This window comes from Apodemus sylvaticus, chromosome 3 (assembly GCF_947179515.1).
Source record: "Apodemus sylvaticus chromosome 3, mApoSyl1.1, whole genome shotgun sequence".
NCBI classification, from domain to species: domain Eukaryota; kingdom Metazoa; phylum Chordata; class Mammalia; order Rodentia; family Muridae; genus Apodemus; species Apodemus sylvaticus.
Genome location: NC_067474.1, coordinates 169,056,340 through 169,071,859, shown reverse-complemented (window position 1 = coordinate 169,071,859; position 15,520 = coordinate 169,056,340). Strand labels below are relative to the sequence as shown.

The following is a 15,520-nucleotide window of genomic DNA, read 5'->3' as shown; positions in this document are numbered from 1 at the left end:
GAGGGCGGGGCATGCGACCACGGAGGAGGAGCATATGGCCATGGGGGTGGGGCATATGACCACGGGGGGAGGGGCCGGCGGCCATGGGGGAGGGGCAGTGGCTTGAGATAAAGCTTTTACTGAACGGGACCGCTGTTATCTGGTACTTCAGAACTGGCTCCTCACAGAGGCTAGAATGAGGTATGGAGATAAGACCCTGCCACATCCTCACAGAAACAGCTGAGGGTACTCCTCTTGCCTTTATAGTCACACTTTACAGCATCAGCCCTTCGCAAGCCATGTCCAGACTCCTCGCAGGGAGGGGGCTCTGTGGCTCATTGATTTCTGCTGCAGATCTTTTTCCTTTGGACTCCGTGTTTTCTAAGCTAAAAGCACCTCACACTTCTGCTGTGGTGCCTTTCCCACCATGGTGAATGCATACTCAGCTAAAAGAAAGAAAGTTCCTGTCTCACCTTACTTTTGTCAGGTATTTTATCGTAGCGATCAGAAGAGTAACTAATACAGCCAATTCCAGATCGTTCTTCAAGGCAATACAAGCCTTTGAAAGGATAAAATTCTTCCCAAGCACTGCTCAGCTGGGTAATCCAAATTTTATGTTACATTTTTTAAATACTATTAAAGTGTAAATTTCTGTTCGTTTTAATATTTCTGTAGCTTCTCATTTGACCCACGGTTATTTAGAAATTGTCTTGCTTCGTTTTTTTGAATGTCAAAGCTTAACCTGTGTGTCTCAGTAAATTTAAGTATGATTCAAACATACTGTAGTGCGAGAGTGTCCTTTTAAAAATTCATGTAGACTCGCTGCTAGCCTAGCATGAGGTCTACCTAGACAAACTTTTAGAAAAAGATGATGTAGCCTGCAGTTTCCGGGCTTGATACTCTGTAGCTGTGGGAACAGCTGATACTATTGTAAGCTTTTTGTCTTTACAGGCGGGGTGGTCCACTTTACTGTCAACTCACCCGGATTTTGGAAACCTGGAGACACTTCAAGGTGTATATGTGAAAGCCTTTCTAGCTGGTGACTTTAAAGAGGGAACTTGCACCCTGAATGTGTGGTGACATCTTGTGGGTCAGGGAGTTCTGGAGTGACCAAAGGATAAAGAGGGGACAACTGAGCACCAGCATCGCCCGTGTGGTCTCTAACTGTGGGTGCAGGTGGCCACCAGCTCTCCTTAGGCTCTGTCCACCAACACTTCCCTGCCGGGGTGGACCACACCCAGAAACTCTGAGCCACAGCAAACTCTTCTTTTTAGAGCCTCTCCTTGGCCCCTCTCGTGTCACAGTAGCAAGATAAGTCACTTACACACCTGATCACACATTAGAGAGTTTTTTCACGTATATGAAAAAAATGAGTGTTTTGCCTTGCGTGCACGTATATGTGCAAATCACATGCTAAGCTCACAGAGGGTAAAAGAAGGCACCAGGTTCCCTGGAACTGGGAACGGTCATGACCCCCTCGCCCCCAAATATGGGCAGTGCTGGGAATCGAACCAGGATCTTCTGAGAGAGCTGTGAGTGCGCTTAACAACCAAGCTGTGTCTCCAATCCCAAGCTGAGTTGTTTTAACAGTTAGCGGGAAAGGGTTTTTATTGTGTTCTGTGATGACGGGAGAGGTCTCTATCTCCTTAGCTGATTCACTGTGGGTTTTCATGCTCTGATAATCAGGTGGATTACATTGAGATAGTATGTCGTCCCAGTGAACTGGCCCTTTTGTCATTCTGAAATGCTTCTTTACTTCAGTAGCACATCGTCTTGAACCACGTGTTCTATAGAGTCGACCCGGCCACTCTTTAGGCACACAAAATATTTTCTATAATTTTGAATTTGTCTCTGTATAAAGTACTTGCAGTCAGATAGCATATTGAATCTTGCTTAAATCTTCTCAGAGTTTTTTTTAATGATGTTTCTCTCTTTGTGCACGTACTGTGTACAGGTGGCCATGCAGGTCAGGAGAGGGTGTTGGCTCCATTGGAACAGGAGCTCGGCACCTGACGTGGGAACCAGACCCAGGTCCTCTCTAAGAGCAGCAAGTGCTCAGTCGGGCAGTGGTGGTGCACTCCTTAAATCCCAGCGCTTGGGAGGCAGAGGCAGGCGGATTTCTGAGTTCTGAGGCCAGCCTGATCTACAGAGTGAGTTCCAGGACAGACAGGTCTACACAGAGAAACCCTGTCTCGAAAAACAAAACAAACAAACAAAAAAGAGTAGCATATGCTCTTAACTGCTAAATCATCTTTCCAGCCCCTTGAATCTTTTACTGGCTGGTTTTGTGCGTCACCTTGACACAGGCTGGAGTTATCACAGAGAAAGGAGTTTCAGTTGGGGAAGTGCCTCCATGAGATCCAGCTGTGGGCATTTTCTTAATTAGTGATCAAGGTGGGAGGGCCCCTTTGTGGGTGGAGCCATCCCTGGGCTGGTGCTCTTGGGTTCTATAAGAGAGCAGGCTGAGCAAGCCAGGGGAAGCAGCTCCCCTCCACAGCCTCTGCATCAGCTCCTGCTTCCTGACCTGCTTGAGGTCCAGTCCTGACTTCCTTTGGTAATGAACAGCAATGTGGAAGTGTAAGCTAAATAAACCCTTTTCTCCCCAACTTGCTTCTTGGTCATGATGTTTGTGCAGGAATAGAAACCCTGACTAAGACGCCATTCTTAAATCCTCTTAAACAATGGGCCAATATCTATTGTAACTACTGATACAGTTGAACTCAGTTCTTTCAGTCGATTATTTTGTGTTGGTTTTAAGTTGTTCCCCTCTCTCCTACCCCTTCCCCCTATCCCCCCCCTCATGGCAGCTGAATTTCATTGAGGATTTCAGATGGATTGAATTCTTCATTATTTTCCTAACTTGTGATGCTCTTGGCTTCAATCACAAAGTACTTTGTTACTCCTTCCCTCTCCAGGCCCTGGTTCCTTGAATTTCAGAGCCAGGCCCCGAGGCTCAGCCCATTTCGTTTTTCAACATTTTATTCTTCAGAGCGGGTGATTTCTATTGATCTTGTTTCAACCTCTCTGACTCTTCTAAAAGTAAAACTCACTTTATTTTATGAACTCACAAATAAAAACATCACATGGGTAGATGAACGCAGCACTGAGACAAACACTCGCCCCATCCCAAAGTCTATGACTCAGTGATTTCTTACAGCCCAAGTCTGTGTTTCTACAGAAGCTGTCAGGTGAGTTTCACTTTAGGTAGTCTGAAGCCTGACCGTCATACCCTTCACGGAGAAGATTCAAGAAGCTTCCTTTGTCTCACACCTGTGGTTATAGCAGTTGCCAGCTTTAAGATACTGATCTGTGGAGGGACAGCAATCCAAGATGGCAGCCATCACAGGCTCAGGAGTAAAAGTCACTCGAAGTTTCCAAGAGCTGAAGATGGCCAGAAAGAGGTCTGTCCCGGGCAAAGTTAGCTGGATCAAGGAAATTTCAGTCACTCACAGTAGGGAAGGTGGGGGCAAGGGTGAAAGGGGGGAGGGCAGGGCATGGGTGAGGGATGAGGGGGAAGGGGTAAAGGGGGGAGGGTGGGTGCAGCTGAGTCTGTAATGGTGGGTGAATGAGACAGCTGATCACATAATGGCAGGCTGGAAGCAGAGAACCTGACAGGAAGGAGCCAGATGTCAAACATCTGTCCCACTGACCTAATTCCTCTTGCCAGAGCTTCCTCCCTAAAGGTTATGTAGCCTTATAAAGAATGTACCAGCTCAGGGCCAGGGGCATCGACCTACTTGGGAATCCAGAGAATGTAGAACTGACAGACAGACAGACAGACAGACAGTAAAGCTGGGATCAGATGGAATGTGTACCCTGATGGAATCTCACCAACACTCCAGGGTCTCAGTGTTTATTATAGAAGGCAGGAAGAGGAAGAGGCAGGTTAGCAAATGGTGATAGGAGGTCTCTGTAGGGGGCAGTCTCTGTAGGGGGCTGTCTCTGTGGGGAGAGGTCTTTGTAGGGGGTCTGTCTCTGTAGGGAGTTGTCTCTGTAGGGAGAGGTCTTTGTGTGGAGAGGTCTCTGTAGGGGGCTGTCTCTGTAGGGAGAGGTCTTTGTAGGAGGCAGTCTCTGTAGGGAGAGGTCTCTGTAGAGAGCGGTCTCTGTAGGGGGTTATCTTAGGCTGAAGTCATCCAGGAGAAGGAAGCTGAGGTTGGTAGTTATGCACACATTGGTTTTAGCTGAAGGCCAACCATTTGTCAACATTAGGACCTGGACCAGGGAAGCTTCATCATCCTTCTGACCTGACCTGGGGAGACGTTTCCATCACTGACATGGCAACGCTCGTGTCGATAATACACATTCACTCAGGACTTATCCACTACCCATATGTGAGCCCGTGGGGAAGTCTCACGTGCTCTTGTAACTAGCTGCTTGCTTCCTGCAGTGGGCTGGACAGTTTGCAGGTCTCTCTGAGGTTGGATGAAGAATGCAGGGCTTCCATGAGCATTTGTGGCCAGAGCGATGAGAGTTTCCACCTGAGCTCCCCCTGCATGGCATTGTATTGGGATCAAGGTTTGACCTCATTCAAAGCTCTTGTGATGGTTTGAATATGCCGGGACCTGAGAGTAGCGCTATTGGGAGCTGTGGCCTTGTTGGAGTGGGTGTGGCCTTGTTGGAGTGGGTGTGGTCTTGTTGGAGTAGGTGTGGCCTTACTGGGGTGGGTGTGGCCTTGTTGGTGTAGGTGTGGCATTGTTGGAGTAGGTGTGTTACTGCAGGCATGGGTTTTAATACTCTCATCCTAGCTGCCTGGAAGCCAATCTAATGCTAGCAGCCTTCAGATGAAGATGTAGAACTCTCAGCTCCTCCTGCGCCATGCCTGTCTGGCTCCCGCCTTGATGATAATGGATTGAACCTCTGAACCTATAAGCCAGCCCTAATTAAATGTTGTCCTTATAAGAGTTGCCTTGGTCATGGTGTCTGCTCATAGCAGTAAAACCCTAACTAAGAGAGCCATGAATTGTGTGCTGGCCCTACCCTCTGAGAGTAGGCTTCTGAATCTGCCTCCTGTTTCCTCCTAAAGTTCTGGGTAGTTTGTCTCTAGCCAGAACTTAAAGCTGTTTCCTGTGGAAGGGTTGGTCTGTTGAGATCTGACTCTACCATATGACCTCAATAAATGTTTAATTTTCTTGTGTAATTAATTTGTTAGCCTTTTCTTTAGCCCCTGGGAACTGGGGACACGTGTCTCTGATTCTGCCAGGATTGGAACAGGACCAAGAAGGGGCAGGGCTATGGAGGGCAGTGTGGAGAAAATTCAAGTCAGTACCTGCTTCAAACAAAACATCTGAAGTTCTTTTACAGTTCCAGTAAGAGTCTTACTGTGGTGTTTCCGTCGCCTACGTGTTTGAAATGATTAGCACAGCTATCCTTCTGGGGGCTGGAAGATGGCTGCAGTTGGTAAGGAGCTAGCTGTGTTAACATGAGGCAGCAAGTTCCATCCTGTTCCCTCAGCAGAGCCATTGATCATGGCAGGTGTCTGAAAGATAAGAGGACGTTCCTGTTGCTGAGACAAACTCTCTCATTTCAAGTCTCCCATTCCAGGGTAAAACCTTCCTGTGTTTTTTGCTCCAGGGAAGTCTATTTCCATTCACACCCAAATAGAGGGAAGAGCTCATTTGGGCTTATGATTCCGAGGGGCTAAGGGTCCACCCTGGCAGCAAGCAGCAGGCATGGAGGCAGGGGCAGGAAGCTGGGAGACGATATGTTCAGAGCAGAGAGAGCCGGGAGGAGGGCAAGGCCACACAATCAAAAGCCTGCACGTCTGGGACAGACTTCCTCCAGCAAGGCTGCACCGGGTAGACCAACTGGAAACCAGGGGTTCCAATATCAGAGCCTGTAGGAGGCATTTCTCATTTACCCTACAAGGGAGCCAAGACAGCATCTCTGAAAAGCCCTCCTCAGCATCGGGACCGGTGGTGGAAGAAATGCATCCTGGGATTCCCTGAACTTCTTTCAGGCAAAGACTCCACTGAGGACCCCTCTCCCCAAAGGATTACTGCTTCCCCCACCTCCAGGGTGGGGAGCTCAGGAGCCTTGTGAATGAATGTCTGTGAGTTTCCTGAGGACCCTCTCCTTCCAGGAGGGCGTGTGTTTATTTAGTGTAACTATTATACAGCACAGACTGGAGCTGGGAGATTGTGGTGGAGGGAGCTCACATGGGAACACCTGGTCGAAGGACTCTCTAAAATCCCACAAACATTCCTCACACATCTCGGCTTGGCACACCTCGTTCGTTTGTACTACCTGGGTAGAAGTCACACAGGCAAGTCTCTTCAAAGGCTGGTCTCTGGCCACCTCCATTCCACGGTTTGACAGCAAGGGGCTGCTCAGAGCCTGCCTGCTCTAGGAGCCTGCGCGTGGGCCTTGAGGCTGTGACTGGAGGGCAACCAGCCTTGCTGGTCTCTGAAAAGCCTCAATGTTACCACATGCTTGTGTGACTTCTACCCAGGTAGTACAAAAAACCTTTCAGCCAGCTGACTGCTTGACAAGCTTATAACTCTGTAAGGAGGCTCACTAGAGAGCAGCTCCTCCCCCCCCTCCTCTCCTTTCTCCTCCCCTCCCCTCCTCTCCCCTCTTCCATTTCTTTCTCTCCTCTCCCATTCCCTTCCTTCCTTTCCCCTCCCCTCCCCTCTCCTCTCCTCTCCCCTCCCCACCTTTCCTCTCCCCTCCCCACTCCTTTCCCCTCCCCTCCCTTTCTGCTTACCTCCCCTTCTTCTTTCCCCTCCCCTCCCCTCCTCTCCCCTCCCTTTCCCACCTCTCCCCTCTTCTTCTCTCTTCTCCCCTGCCCTCCCCTCCTTTCCCCTGCCCTCCCCTCCCCTTCCATCCCCTCCCCTTCCCTCCCTTCCCAGATCCTCATCCCCCAGAGGATTCTAGATCCTGTCAAATTGGCAATCAAAATGAACCACCACACAGGTCCAATTCAAAAAAGCATCTCAGGGAAGGTTGTAGCTGACATTTTCCCCATCATGAGGGCCTGGGTGTCTCTGGAGGTGGCGAGAGCCCTCTCTTGCCTTGACCCTCCTAAGAAAGCTGTGGAGAATCAGAGGAGGAAGAGAAGGGGGAGGTCAGGAGGGCTCTGACGGAGAGAGATCAAGCTGCCGACTTGCCGGCCCCAGCTCTTGGCAAGGTCATCATTGACTGTGATTTTCCCAGCGCCACCTTGGAGCTTCGGGCACAGCAGGACTCGAGATCATCGGAAATCAATATAAAAGTTGTGTTCCGTGTCAGGCGTTTTCTTGTCGTTCCCAGAGCAGAGGAGGTGGGACCTGGCAGAGCACAATAAAAATGTTTAATTTCTGTTTAAGCTGTTATGCCTTTCGTAGCTTGGGGCCTGGCTTCCTTTGGATGGATGCTTTAACCTCTGTGTAGGCAAAGACACGTAAAGGTTTGTACAGGACAGACAGAGGCTCGGTCCAGCTCACAGTGTCCCAACTGTGACCCCACGGCTGTCACAACCCCCCTGACTTGTCCTTACCACTAGTGAAAATGGGGCATCCTGCTTAATTTCAGGTCTGAGTCAAACACTGGAGCCTGCTGACCAAGGTGAGAGCTTCCTGCACAAGAAGAAATCACTTAGGACATTTGTGCCTCTCTGTTTAACTGGGTCCAGGCCACATTACTCATGCCTGCATGCTGTGTGTGTGTGTGTGTACATGTGTGCATGTATATACATGTGTATATGTGTAAGTACATGTGTGTATGTGTGTTCATATGTGTATGTGCAGGTTCATGCATTCATGTGTTTATGTGTGCCTTAGTTTCTGTTGCTGCAACAAAGCACCAGGACCAAAGACAAGTTGGGGAGGAAAGGGTTTATTGAGCTTACACTTCCACACTGCTGTTCATCACTAAAGAAGTCAGGACTGGAACTCAAGCAGATCAGGAGGCAGGAGCTGATGCAGAGGCCATGGAGGGATGTTCCTTACTGGCTTGCTTCCCCTGGCTTGCTCAGCTTGTTTTCTTATAGAACCCAGGACTACCAGCCCAGGGATGGCATCACCCACAAGGGGCCCTCTCCCTTGATCACTAATTGACAAAATGCCCCACAGCTGGATTTCACAGAGGCACATTCTCAACAGAGAGAAAGGCTCCTTCCTCTCTTATGACTCTAGCTTGTGTCAAGCTGTATCGTGGGTGTCCCGAGTGGAACCTGCAGGAAGCCACGCCCCTGAAGAGTCTCCACAAGTGTGTCTGCTTCCAAGGCCTCTGGAAGGAGCCTCAAGAGACTTTGGGTTTCATTGGCTTCAGTGAGCTGTCCCTCTCTGTGCACAGAAAGGTTTCAACTGGGAACCAGCTACTCAATGACAGCCTTCTACCTGGCTAGCCTGACAGGCAGGACACAGTTTTCCAGTGGATTATGGACTCACTAGGGCACAGGGCACAGTGTTTGTCCATGAGTGACTGAATGGACCAGAGACATGGGGCTCAGCTACAGACTTGTTTATCCCCCCCCAGGCCCTGGCTCAGGACAAGGACACAGGGGTCTCTTGGTATCTGCTGAGTTGGCTACAGGGCTTCTTTAGAGGTGAGGAGAATTTGTGAAGGGCCAATGCACCAATGAAGGGGGCTTAAAAAGAGAGAATGGGGGTTAAGGGAGTGTGGCATGGCAGTGTCGGGGAAGGGGGTGCCCAGGCGGGCTCTTGCCCAAGCACCTCTTCCCCCTGAAGGACCACATGCACACAGGCTTGGTATAGAATAGAGTTTATTCAGGGCAGAGAATGGGAGGTAGAGAGGCACAGAGAGAGAGAGAGAGAGAGAGAGAGAGTAGAGAGTAGTGGAGGCCAGCCATGACCACGTGGAGAGGGGGGAGGGGAGGAGAGCCCACGGGGCAGAGAAGTGAGAGAGAGGAGGGGCAAGTAGCCCCTTTTATAGTGGGCCAGGTAAGTGTGGGGTGGAGCTTAGAATACTAACAATTTGGATACTTGCTGCCTCTGCCATCGCTGGAGCTGAGGCTTTGGTTTTCCTGGAGGAAGCGGGCCTGACATTTCTCCATCTGCTCTGAAGATGCAGAGCTGTCAGAGGAGCCTGTCCACGGTGATCTAGGGACATGTAGGTCTTGTTATAGATACTTGTGTGAACTCTTGATCCATTCTTTCAGACCCTGATAGGTGGGGGAAACCAAGCTGGTGTCACGGTGCTTAGGAAGTGATTCAGTGGGTTAGAGCTCAAGCGTCGCTCTTCTGAAGTTTGGCGACATTTAGGAATCTTCAGAAGAGGTTTTGGGGTACAGAAAGAGCTCAGGGCATGCCGCGAGGCCATGAAATCACAGCGCAGACTGCCACCTAAGGAGGTGTCCTCTCTCCAGCCACGCCCTGTACCAGCAACACCCTGCACCGGCCCCAGGGTGCCTTTTAGACAAGCACCCAGGGCTGCTGCTCTAAGAGCCTTTGCTTCCAGCTGGGCCTGATGGGGGGGACTTGGGAAGACTTCCACCTGAGCAGATTTCCCTCCAGGCGACGTCATCGGAACAAAGTTTTATGTGGCAGATAATGAGAAAAACAGCTGTGAAATTCATCCTAAAGGGATGAAAATAATTTCCGAAGAGATGCTAAATGTCTCTTAGAAGAGAATGCGGCATCCGCTCCTTCAATTACCATGAAGAACATACATTCCTCACACACATCTTAATAGGCATTGAAGACATTTTAATGAGCAAGCGATTTAAAAGTTGGTAAACATGTGTCTTTTGTCTAAGTACAGCCGCGAATTTTCGTGGAGGGAGGGACCGGGGCTCATTAGCACGAGGCCCCTTTATTAGGTGCTTTGTGGAGCTGCATATTTTAGCAGCCGGGGTTCAGACTGGGGTGCACACCGATTTGGTGGGGATTATGAGTAGCTTTGATGCTGATGAAAGATGTGGGTCTGCTGTGCAGATGGACTGAATTTGTCAATAAGAAAATAAAATGAAAAAAATCCCATGGTTCTCACCTCAAAGGGAATAAGAGATGATGTGCTCTGGGGCCTACTGTGCGTGACCACAGGCAGGAACTTAGAGTCGGGTGTCCACAGAGAGCACACACCAATGCTGGAGCAGATTCATGAAGTTTGTTGTTGTTGTTGTTTTATAATAATAGAGCAAAGACAATCGCAAATCAAGGAACTTTGAAAATATGCTTTGTGGGAACATCAGGTCTGTAATTTAGCAGAGCAGGGAAAACTCAGTGTAGGCCTCAGATGCTTTCTGAAGATGTTCTTAGCTTTTGAGCTAGGGAAGCTTGAGTCTATTTGTAAATTAACAGGACTTAACAGTTACGTGCCCTATAAGTCAGGCACAGAGGTAGGCAGCAAATGGCGTCTAAGAGGGCTTAATAATAACTTAAGACCACCAGGCTCAAGGTCTGCAAGATTCTGCTCTCCGTGGCCAGTAATGCCCCAATCTGTCAATCAGCCTGGTAGAATATTTGACACAGGCGTGGCCTTTTACCCTGGGAGCTTGAATTGGGCACCTCTCTACCACAGCCAGAATTAAGGAAGCCACACACTTGGCATGATTCTTCCGGTCCAGTCGGGTGGAGTCTGAGAAAGGCACTCAGTAGTCCGTAGGTGCACAGTCATAAGCACTCAGAGTTAAGTAGGTAAAGGAGCTAGGTGAGCCCGAGAGTGACCCCAGGCAGGCAGGTCGCAGGCTACGCCATGTGAACAGAGTCCAGAACCAATCCTGGTCATTTCTCTGGCTTTTATGGGGAGAAACAGCGATTGCTTTGGGGGGTTGGGTCCTCTTTTGTGCCTGTGTTGTGTGTTGACTCCTTCCTACATGACTTACTGTCCCAGGTTGCTTTCTGTTGAGTGATAAACACTACGATCAAAATCAACTTGAGGAGGAGAGAGTTTACTTCATCTTATAGTCCATCAAGGCTGGGACTGAACCAGAGAAGTTGGGGGAACACCGCTGACTGGCCTGTTTCACAGACATCTTGGCCCACTTGCCTAGGGATGGTACTGCCAACAGTGGGCTGAATGGCCCACCATCAAGGTGGGCTGGCTGTGCACTTGTGGAGACAGCCATTCTGAGGAGTGTGTACCCTGCTCCCTGCCTGTGACTTGCATATGCTCCCGCGGTTCCTGAGTCTTCATAACTGTGTCCTGCACAGAGCTCAGCTGGCTCCCTGGGGAATTGACACTGCTGCCCGCCTTCTCTGTGCTTCATGGAGGTGGTTTGTTGTCTTAGTTACGCTTCTGTTGCTATGACAAAACAACCCAAGAGAAAATCTATGAGAGAAGAAAGAGGTTTATGTGGCTCATAGTGTTAGAGGGGACACGGAGAGGACGACTTAGCAGCTGGACCGTGAGGCTAGCCCAGAAGTCATGCAGTAGAGAGATTACATCTCATCCATACACAGGAACCAGAGAGGGAGAGGGAGGGGCAGGGAGCTGGTCTGTAAAACCAGCTCAGATTCACCTTTTGACAGGGCCAGGCTGGGCCACTTTTGTACCCCTTGACCTTACAGTTCAGCACAGGTCTGGCTTGCGCCCGGCTGGCCAGATGTAGGCCTCCTGGACCACCACAGAGGACGCTAAAGCCAGTTCCAGGCCAGGGAGCTCAGTCTCAGAGCTCCTCTCCCGGGTGAGGACTTGGCATTTTCTTTCCTTGTTTGCTAGGAATTAGGACCATAAATTACACGAAACCAGGCTGTTCTGTCTAGCTCTATGATCCTGCTGTGAGCCTTGGCGGGATTGGGGGTGGGGAGCTCACAGAGGGTATTTGAGAGGGGCACAGAGGAAGAGGGCGGAGCCTCTTCAGAGGGGAAGTCGAGACTCCATCATGACGTGGTTCCCAGGTAAGCGATATATGAGTACGAGAGAAAGATGCCGGGGGTCTGGGGAGATGGCGTGGTGGAGAAGGTGCTGGCTGTCCAGAACCACCCAGGACCTGAGCTCAGGAACCCATCACTCCACAGAAAATGAATGTGGCACGTACCTGTAACCTTGGTGCTGGGGACAGCGGACACAGGTGGGTCCTGGGACCTCACTGGGCTGCCAGTTTAGCTAAATTATCCAGCTCTACATTCATCAAGGGTCCCTGTCTCGGGGCTGGAGAGATGGCTCAGCCATTAAGAGCACTGACTGCCCTTCCAGAAGTCCTGAGTTCAATTCCCGGCAACCACATGGTGGCTCACAACCATCTGTAAAGGGGATCTAATGTCCTCTTCTGGTGTGTCTGAAAACAGTGACAGTGTACTTACATATAATAAATAAATGAATCTTTTAAAAAAAGAGTCCCTGTCTCAAAGGTGCAGAGCAATCCAGGAAGACATTTTGCTTCTACACGTATGTGGACACATGACTATGCATACCATTGGCCCACCCCCACAAGATGCCTGAACCAGGCATAAGGTCCACTCAGAACATCTGTGAGCCACAGTCTGATGGCCAATCCTGCCTCCAGCACATGGCTGCCTGGGGCTCCACGCTCAGCTTCTCAAGATTTGGCCGCACGTATGTTGTGCCTCTGCTGCCTTTGTCTCCTCTTTCTCCCACTCCCTCCTCTCCCGTGTGGACATTTTGTGTGTTTGCACGAGGAGGCTAATGCTCACAGATTCCGTGAGCTCCCTCCAGCCACGGCCCACAAGCCTGCAGAGCCTTCATGACCCCCATTTCCCTCTCATCCCTCCTTGGCTTTCTCTTGGCTCGGAAATAACACGTGTCACCCGGAGGGCGGCAGAAATATGGTGTTTGATTTAAATCTGATTCCAGTGAAACAGACGTTCAAAAGGAACAGGTGCTGGATAAAATATCATAATATTTCAACTCCCTAATAAGGGTGAGCCGCAGAGGCTGCTCTGAGTACGTTCCTTCAGTCTGTCCATTACTGGAAGGTGACGCGCACTCCACGATGCGAGCGGGTTGAGGATGCGGTGGCCATGATGAGGGCTCGCACCCACCACGGAGGGCTGCTGCTGCCACTCCGTCCACAGAGCTTTTCCCAGGCACTGAATATGGATTTGTGTAAAATGGCGCAGGCCCACTGAGACCACAGCTTGCCTGGAGCTGGAGACCGATAATGGATATTTGATCCTGTCTGATCCCGTTCCACCCAATGAAATCCAAATGAAAGTTACCAGACAGACCAACCCTTCTCCCCAAGTGCAGACTCCTAGGGGAGAGACTTTCGCTCCTCTGTTCTTTCTTCCTCTCCCCCTCTGCCCCTGCCCCATGGGAGGGGAGGGCTGAAGGAAAGATTTGTGTGACTTTGGAGCTGCAGAGGCTGAAGAGTCAGGGTCTCAAACATCACCACAGACCCCACCAGGGCAGGACTGCCCACCACAGTGCGCATGTCCCCGTCTCAGTAGCTCCTGCCTGCCACAGCACCAACGCATTCTCGCAGCCTGGTGGCTGGGCATGATTAATCATCTTTTGTAAATAGGAAATGTGAAACTCAGAGATACGGAGAGCTCGCCTTTGTGTCTGAGCCCAGCACTTCCCTTCCTTCCTTCCTTTCTTTTTCCTTTCTTTCTTTCTTTCTTTCTTTCTTTCTTTCTTTCTTTCTTTCTTTCTTTCTTTCTCTCTCTCTCTCTCTCTCTCTCTCTCTCTCTCTCTCTCTCTCTCTCTCTCTCTCTTTCTTTCTTTCATTCTGGGTTTAACCGGTTTGTAGCAGGGGCCTGCTGGCCTGGAGACTCTCCTGCCAAGCCATGCATTCCCAACTCTGCCCACAGTAGCATTCTCGCAGGCTTTCTGCAGGGGGAAGCGGCTCCCTCTCACCACACCCCTGACCCCCGCTATGCGCTCCCATGGTTGGAGCTGAGAGAAAGCGGTGACCATTGGAGGCTTGGTTCTCGGCTCTTGCTTACCAGGCAGGGGACAGATCTCCTGTGCAGAGCTCTGGGGCTGCTTCTAGGAATCTGGGGAGAACATTCGACACTGGGCTGAGACAAGGAAATAAACGCATGAAAATACAGTCGAGGAATGTGCTCCTTGCTTCTTGATCACCTTGATAAGCCCCTAGGAACTGTGACCCCCGGACCTTTGCTTACGCTCTGTTTATGCCTTGAGACTGACCCTATTCTCTGCATGTACCTGAAAAGGGTATAAAAACAAACTGGAAAAGATTAAACCCACCCCAGCACTGGCTGGAGTCATGTCATGACATTGTCTAATTTCTTTCTTTTATCCTCACCCCTCATTCAAGACTCTGTTAACTGACTGAGCAGGCTTGGTCAATCAACAGACAAATGTAGCCCAAGACTTTCAGTGGAAAGGGGGTCGGGCAGGAGGAGGGGCATTGTGGGTTGAGGTTGCCAGACCACGATTCAGTCGATGAGAAGGATAATTCCTCTTAGAGTGTCAACTGCAGCAGTCTCCCACCCTCCAGTGTCACACTGGGCTACTATCCTTACCACCATCACCACCATCACCATCTGATGTGTCCGCCATGGTACTGGTACAAGATCTTCCAGGCGGACAGGGAGAGTGCAGGAAGAGGTGCCCCGCAGGCAAGGCGCAGCTCCGGTCGCAGGGAAGGAACTGGTCCTCCCTGTTGTCTCTCAGGGCGAGGGCGGAGATGCCACTGAAGGCCAGCGTTCCCACTGAGCACTTGAAGAGCTCGTGGGAGCCATCTAGGTGCGGAATCACTAAGATGAGGCCAGGGCATGGGGAGCTCACCAGGAGATGATAGGATGCCGGGGATGGCAGAGGGGCTATCCCAGCCTCGTGCGATCTCGGCGACAGTCTGGTCCCCAAGGAACACAACTCTGCTGCTGACCAAGGCCAAGGGCATGTAAGGTTAGCCCACACTCTCCAAGGATATTCGAGGTTAGACCCTGCCATCTGATGCTCAGCTCTGCTCTGGGTCTGTGGAGCTCCATGACGACTCTTCAGTTAGCATGTCCCTGGAGCAGGTCACGTGTGAGCTGTTCACCAGACCCGGAGGAATGCAAGAGGACAGACAGAACTGAATCGGACAGACAGGACTGAATCGGACAGACCCCGCCCAGATTAGGTGGACAGGCCCCGCCCACACTAACCCGACGAGCTCCGCCCACCCACTGAGAGGATTGTCTAGAAGAGACAAGCGAGCGCACAGGAGCCTCTGGGAAATGAGGGAAACACTCTTCTGTGTAGTTCACTGTGCTGACTAAGAGTGGACAGGAAGAGGCGGCAGGACACTCACGGCGGGGGCGGATACTGTGGGGTTGGCGGTGACGGCAGCAGTGATGGGATTATGGAGCGCTGACAGTCATTTGGTATTAGTGGTGAAGACGATGGTGGATCATGATGGTGGCAAGAAGGAGACGATGATGGTGGAGATGATGTGATGGTGACAGTGAGGTAATAGTAATGATGGTGATGGTGATGATGACGGTGGACAGAATCATCATGGACATCTCAAACTGACCATGATGCAAAGTCTTCCTCCTTTCCACTGTTTCTCTCCGATGATTGTCACAGTGATGGAAAACTCACCCACAGGCCACCAATTTGCCTGCCCGTGTGTGACCACAGCACATCAAATCACACATGATAAAGCCACCAAGACCTTCACCTGAGCCATTCCAGCCAGGGCCAGCTTCTGATGGAGATATCACAGGCTCACACTTTCATGGGC

General features: G+C 50.6%; 1 long non-coding RNA gene across 1 annotated transcript; it reads right to left on the bottom strand.

The window, feature by feature from the left end:
• Positions 1–9,600: 9,600 nt before the first annotated feature.
• On the bottom strand, positions 9,601–14,978 carry LOC127680205 (uncharacterized). The gene is made up of 3 exons (XR_007976945.1): positions 14,313–14,978; positions 13,767–13,841; positions 9,601–11,160 (listed from the first exon to the last, which is right to left on the bottom strand). It is a non-coding gene; the product is annotated as an uncharacterized LOC127680205 (long non-coding RNA).
• Positions 14,979–15,520: the final 542 nt, after the last annotated feature.